The sequence below is a fragment of the Anser cygnoides genome, chromosome 2 (assembly GCF_040182565.1).
Source record: "Anser cygnoides isolate HZ-2024a breed goose chromosome 2, Taihu_goose_T2T_genome, whole genome shotgun sequence".
Taxonomy (NCBI): Eukaryota; Metazoa; Chordata; class Aves; order Anseriformes; family Anatidae; genus Anser; species Anser cygnoides.
Genome location: NC_089874.1, coordinates 26,669,267 through 26,676,540, shown reverse-complemented (window position 1 = coordinate 26,676,540; position 7,274 = coordinate 26,669,267).

The following is a 7,274-nucleotide window of genomic DNA, read 5'->3' as shown; positions in this document are numbered from 1 at the left end:
TGGCAGCTTAGAGATCTTTACAGTAGTTAGCTTCTTTTTTGCAAAATCCTGTCTAATTTCCCCATACCACCTTTGGTTTAAAACCCAGTCCTTTGTGTTTGATTAAAACCAACAACAAACATCAAAGGATGGTACATTTCTTTACACGATTCCAGAGACCTACTAAATATCAACTTGAAGCTTAGCTTTACCACCTAAAGGTAAAATCTGCGGCACATATAAGGTGTTACATGATTTTAACACATCATGAAGATGTATTAAAATGTATGAAACTAGATAAGTGGTGTTTTTGACAACAAATTGAAACTTGTGGCAAATTATTCATATGACTGAAAGAAGCAGAAATGCATTTGGAGAGAAGATCCTTAAAAAAGGCGTTTCTCTAAAAAGTCTCTGTGAAACGCTCCTTATTTTCCGTACTTCTGGTGAAGAAAGGCATCTTTGCTGGCCTATCCGCTATGCTCTAATCATGAATTGGATTGACTAGTTGGTGTAAACTAATAGGAAATTGTATCCTTATATCCCATCTACAGAGACAACAATGATAGGGGCTATTATAGTGGTTATGTGGATTTTTTTAGACCAGGCTATCAATATTTTAGTGCATGACAGAAGTTTTCAAGCAGTGTCCTAGCTCTGAGTTTATGCTGTATGCAGCATGAATGTATAGTCTTATATGTATAGCTCTTCTCATACATATCCACTGCTTCTCGACAAGTAAGCCTGTGTTTTTTGCTCTCTCTCTTGTTTTCCCTGACTGGAAGTCTCCTGATGAGGATAAGCAGCTATGCTTGCCTGGAGGCCTGGATGGCACTCACAGAGGGAAGATGAAAGCAGCAGTGAAATATAACAGCTTAATCTTCTTAAAAGCGGACGGATGATAAAACAGTTCTGGGGTGGAGCTTGTTTCACTGCTTTGAATCGCTGCTTGGTTAAGGGAATTTAATGTTGCCGTGTGTGAGCATGATTATTTCTGCATTGCTTCTGATCCCAAATAGCTGTCAGTATCTAGAGCTGTAGATTATTTTTTTTTCTTATTTAAATCTAAAAATAAATAGTGGAGGAGCTGGGGAAAATTGTTCCTGAATGTGATGAGCTTTCAGACACAGTAACCATCTTAGTAAGGAAGCCTAAGGGAGAAGATACGGCAGCACAGGGTGTTCCACCAAGACAGTGCAAATTAAAATTCAGCAGACAAGTGGCCTTCATACACAGCTCTTTGGAAAATCACATCACTTATGCATTTCAGTACAGAATTAGGCAGCTGCCTCCATATAGCCAAAATTAATAGGCTATCTGTCCTCACTTCATGTCTGAGCAGAGAGCAGCAGGTCAGTGGCATAACGAAGGTAAGGCGATTTGGGATCTCTCAAACTGCAGGACACTGAGAGCATGACTTGTGACTGAAAGCAGGCAAGCTTCTAGTGCCATTTCAGACATTGCAGTGCATGACAATGATTCATCTCGACTACTTCCCCACAATTTTATAACACATCCATCTCCCGTGTTGAGATGTCTGTGCTAGGTGGGCAGTTTGATTCAGACATTTTTGGTTTGAGGCAAGCCTATGCCATTCTCATGCATATGCAACTGGCACGTCTCCTCTAATCCATCCCTTGTGATGTAGGCATTTCATGCCCAGTGCCATTTTCAAGGGCTGCCCGCCTGCTGTCTTCATGCATAATGTAACTATGTCTGCACCAAAAGGGCATCTCTAGAATAAGGTGCCTGGGGCAAGAGTGGTGGTGATGGAGGAAGCCTTTCCTTAGGATGGAGGGGCTGGCAGGCGCTGTGGCAGCTGAGATGGTGGTCACTCCGGGGGTAGTTCTCAGAATAAATGACAGCAATCACAGAAAGACCATTCTCTGAGCAGTGAAGGGAGAGACGGTCATGGTCAAAGATGACGCTGTTGTGATATCAAGTTGAGGCATCCCTCTAGCACATTCCAGATGATGTCAAGACAGTGACAGAAGGAGAAAAGAAACCATGTCCATGTATCCACAAAAGAAAAAGGAGATATCTGGAGCACATTCAGCATCTCCAGAAGACAGCACAAAAGATGAGATGCTGATTAAGAAGCTAAGACCAAGGTCATCTTTAAAGAAGAGTTCCCTTTGCTGGAAAGCTGCTTGCTGGGAGGAGGGATGGGCTACGGTGGAAATGAGGGAGAGGATGGGAGTATTAGGGAGGTGGAGGTCTGTGTACATAAGTCTGTTACCTCAGACGGTTACAAGGTGGCCAGATCCTGGGATGGCCAAATCACATAAGTGTCCACCCCCAGAACATATTCCCACACAGCTTGTGAGACATCCGAGAATGGTCTGTGCAGAGAAAGAAAAAATGCAGTCTGGTTGCATTAAATTACTTGTTCCTAGCAGAACAGACCAAGTCCCTGGCTGCTGCAATGCAGTCACAGCCCAGGCTGCTGCCTGTGATGCAGGCAGAGCAGAGCAGAGCACCGGTTAGGTGCTGTAGTAGGAAACCTACGGACCCACGCTCCCTGCTGGGCTGTGTAAGCACACTGTAGGGAACGTGACAACCCCCAAACTGTTTGTGACACCCAATGTGGAGGAGGAAAGGGAGTTCTTGCCGGAGTTATGTCACCTCAGAGGCCCCACACCACACCATCTTCCTCCTAGAAAGGGTTGTTTCCTCGTGGAGTAGGCAAAAGGCATGCTTTGGAGCAGAAAAGACAAACACTGATTTTGTATGCGTATGCTGTTTGACCTGCTTAGAGCAGGGCTATTCAGCATCACCCACCAGGGCTGGAGCAGAGCTGCCATGGGCCTAATTGGCTGTGTGGTGCCACGACCAGACTTGTTGCCCATGAAATTTTGTGTGCCAGCAAGGAAACTTTTCAGTGTTGTCCTAATGCTGCTGTGTTACTCACCCAAGGTACCTCACTGTGAGCCCACCCTCCCCCAGCCATTCCCGAGACAAGGTGCTTCTTCTTGCCCCTCATGGAAGCAGCACGGTGATGTGGCTGAGGTGTGGGAATGCACAGGAGGCTGTCCCTGAAAGTGCTGCTGCCCTTCACCCATGCAGTGCTGCTGGCATCGCCTGGACCTTGTGTTACATGGGGGTCTCATTCGCTGGGGAACAGCATGGGCTTCCAAGGCCTTTTTGCAGAGGGAGAGCTGTGGTATGGGGATGAAAGGGGTCCTGGAGCAGTGCACAACTCCACCTGCCACCTTTGGTGCCTCCAGGCTTCCCTCTGAATGAGCAGAGGAGCAGGATACCTGCTGCATGACTGAGTTCAGGCCTCAGCTTTGGGAGACACTGGTAGCCTAAATGTGGATGACATCTTTTAGTCAGATGGGCTGCACATCAACGATGTCTGCCTGTTGTAAAAGATGATGGAAACGCACGTCACGCGAGGTTCACTTCTAGCCATGTCAGTTCTCACAGCCTGCTCCTGCGTAGTTGTAGCTGATGGCAAGGCAGAGGTCTTACTGCAGCTTCAGGACCACGTATTTCAGAGCGTGCCCATGATGTGCCAGCAGTTCACATCTCAGCAATCCTTCCCCTTTCTATGTCGGTGGCTAGCCTTGCCTCTTCTTCCCGGGGCTGCCCCTGCTGTGCAGAGCTTTCTCCAACACCTGATTCTACATAATTGCCTGTCGGCTGCCTGCGGCCCATACGTGCTGCCTGCATCTTGCTTGCTGTCTCATGACTCCCCAGCAGTGCAGCTGGCAGCTCTGGCACATGTTGTTAATGCCTCTCCAGAAGCATCCAGGAGTAGTAACTCATTAGCAGGAATGAGTGTTTGAAAATGAACTGTCAGGCTTTGCAGTGCAGTACACATGTAAAGTCCTCCTCACCAGCAGCAGCTTTTATTCATGTCCCATTAATACAAGTACACCAAGGCAAAATGATGATAACATGGAATCACGAAGTATTGTATCATACAGGAAAAAAGAAACAAAACAAACAAAAAACAAACAAACAAACAAAAAACCCAACCAACCAAACAAAAAGATCATATAAAGGTCTGGAAAGGCACAGCTGATGTTACACTGTAAATTATTACAATGAGAGACTTCTGTGTTTGTAACCACTAATTAGAGTAGATAGTTTTATAAAGGTATGCTGCTTTTCCCCACATCCTCTAAAAATATCCATGTGGTATTACTGTAAAGCAGACATAGAGTTAACAGAAAAGTAAATATCTGCAAAAAATATCAAACTGTGTGAGAAGAACCATTACCTACGTGTCACACTCTGTGCTAGGAAGATGAATCTATCTCACCCCAGCATGGTTTTCTCACCATGACTATGACAAAAACAAAACCACTTCTGTATATGTGTCTAGATAATATGCAGTCATCTTTCTCCCATCAATAAAAATCTCTTTTGGGGGGATGGCCAGATACTCTCTTTCCACTGTTTATTCCTCTATATGTGCTTTCTTTATGACTATCCTAAAGAAAGACAGCTAATATTCTGCTTTATTAATACAGGTTTTATATCATATCTTCCCTGTTTACCTAAAGAACGTTTTTTTCTATGTATAAACAGGAAATATCATTTCAATTAATTTCAATGCATACTGAGAGAGTTCTGTTCTTTCATAATATATTTTTTTATTTTTATGGGTTTTCTTCATATTTGGGAAGTATTCTATCCGTGTCCCAAAACCTCTGGTAGACTGAAACAGACTGCAAAAAGTTTCAGTGAGCAACGTGGGACATGTAAGAGTGCAACGCTGCAGTGACAAGACCACAAGGGCCTATGAATGTGTACCGGAGCCAGTGCTGATCATACTGAAGTCAGTGCCAAAATCCTCCTTGCTCAGAGACCATATAACGTGCATTGTGAAAAGCTTCAAACCAGAGAGATATATAGCATTACTGTCTAAGTGTCACGTCGAAGGAGAAGCTTTTGCATTACATCCCACTGTCACTCCACAGAATATATTTCAGGCCATCGCCCTGCTTGAAGACCCGCTGAGATAGGTACAAAGTGACTCTCAAGCTGTGAGATCAGTCTGGCATGGCCATTCACATAGCAAGCATTTGGGGCCTGCTTTAGCAGATCATTAGGTTGGATACCTGGATGCCTGGTTTGGGTTCTGCTACCCAAAGCTTCAGCCTCTCTCAGGCCCTGTAGAGATGCCCCATCTAAACCTTCTTTTGCAAGTGCTTTTGCTACCCCACTGAACTGTACATTTTCATATTCATCATCTTCTTCAGATAAGTCAGGATCAATCAAGTCAGTCGTGGCTGATGGCTGGAAGCGGTTGGATGCTCCGTCTCCAAAGCTTTTGGGATCATTCAGAAAGTGAGCTGTGCTCCACAATGCCAGCCCCTGAAAAGCCAGCATCTCACCCAGTTGATGATCCTACTGTCCATCACCCAAACCATGGATTCTGACCCTGTGTACTTAAATTATGGACACTTCTTTAGTCCATGCTCATATACCTTCTATTATGGTAATTCTTATGGGAGACTGTTTCACTATATTTTGCGTCATTAACCACCATATTTTTCAGGAAGCTATCATGGGTGGATGGCAGGGTATAGGTGCATTTCAGAGTAGAGCATATATGTGACATAACGGTGATTGGAACAGTTAACATTCATTTTTTATTTTTTGTCCATTTAAATTCTTGTTTAAGCACCAAGTTTTATGTCTAATTAAGGAGATAAGAAAACCATCCCTAAGTGACTTATTACAAAAACAGTGAAACACTAATTTTGTCTCCTTACTCACCTCTGTATTTGGTATTTGTTCAAATACCAGTGTTTTGAGGTGTCTTATACACTGCTAGTAAAATACAGTTATTCAGTATTCTTGATCTTCCTATTTATTAAAGCTTCTCATAGCACATAAGAATTAAGGTGTTCATAAAGAACACATAAAGGCTCTGACATTGATTGCTTGCTCTTCTTTTACTGCAGAGAGGTTTTAACACATAAAAAAAGAAACAAGTGTGAGGAAAGATTAGACGGGTGCGAATCATCACGAAGGGAGTATCATAGACTTAATTACTGCTATCCAGCGATTTATTGCCACTAGGTGGCAGAGCAACAATTCACTCCGCAACAGCTACAGGTTAGCTGGCCTAAATTCCTGCTACCCATCTTCAAGGATTTAGTGATAATATTGTCTATTGCCTTTCACTTCTCAGTGAAGGCCTTTATAACTGTAGTGGAACTGTCAATGATCCTACAGGTAATGGTACACTTGTTAATGTCGGTCGTACTTGGGAATTCCTGTGAAGTGCTGCAGATGCTCTTTGAGAGGTCCCGTTTTGAAGACTACGTAATGGTGCACTTAGTTCTGCCACTGCGGCAACCGTGGTGAGGGGACCACAAATTACAGAAATATCAAGAAAGTATAAAATCAAGGGGAGAGCAGTGGATATTGTCTACCCAGACCTCAGGAAGTTCTTTGACACTCTCTCCCATAAGATCCTCATAGAGAAGCTGATGAATTATGGGCTGGATAAGCAGGCAGCGAGGTGGACTGAAAACTGGCTGAAGAACTGGGCTCAGAGGGTAGTGATCAGTGGCGTGAAGTCTAGCTGGAGACCAGTAACCAGCAGTGTGCCCCAGGGTCAGTACTGGGCCCAGCCCTGTTCAACATCTTCCGCAGTGATCTTGAAGATGGGGCAGCACGTACCTCAGCGAGTCTGCAGATGGCACAAGGCTGGGAGGAGTGTGGATACACCAGAGGGTTGTGCTGCCATCCAGAGAGGCCTGGACAGGCTGGAGAAATGGGCTGGTAGGAACCTCGTGCAGTTCAACCAGGAGAAGTGCAGAGTCCTGCACGTGGGGAAGAACAACCCCAGGCACCAGGATGTGCTGGAGGTGCCTGGCTGTAAAGCAAAAAAGATGTGGGGGTGCTGATGGACACCAAGCTGAACATGAGCCTATTTTGACAAAAGACCTATCTATTTCTTTAGCAAAACAGAAGTGAAGAACATAATGTATACACCAGAGATTATATGATGCGGTGCTGCTGCCATAAACATCTTATTTGAGATTATCTCCTAGATTCCCTATACTTCTTCAAAAGCAAGTAGTGTCTGTTCATAATGAATGCCGAATGTCTCCCCTAAAAATTTCCCATTTATTTTAATGTATGCAAGTAATCTGACTGGGTGGAAAAGTCAGGACTACGTACTGCACAGCAGACAAGTGACCTTCCTAGTGAGTAAAAGGATGTAAAGATTCCTGTAACTTTAGAACTTAAGAGCTGGTTTCTAAGAGAAGGGTATTTAACAATTTATTATCATTATTATACTGAAGATGTTACTGTCTAATTTTTAT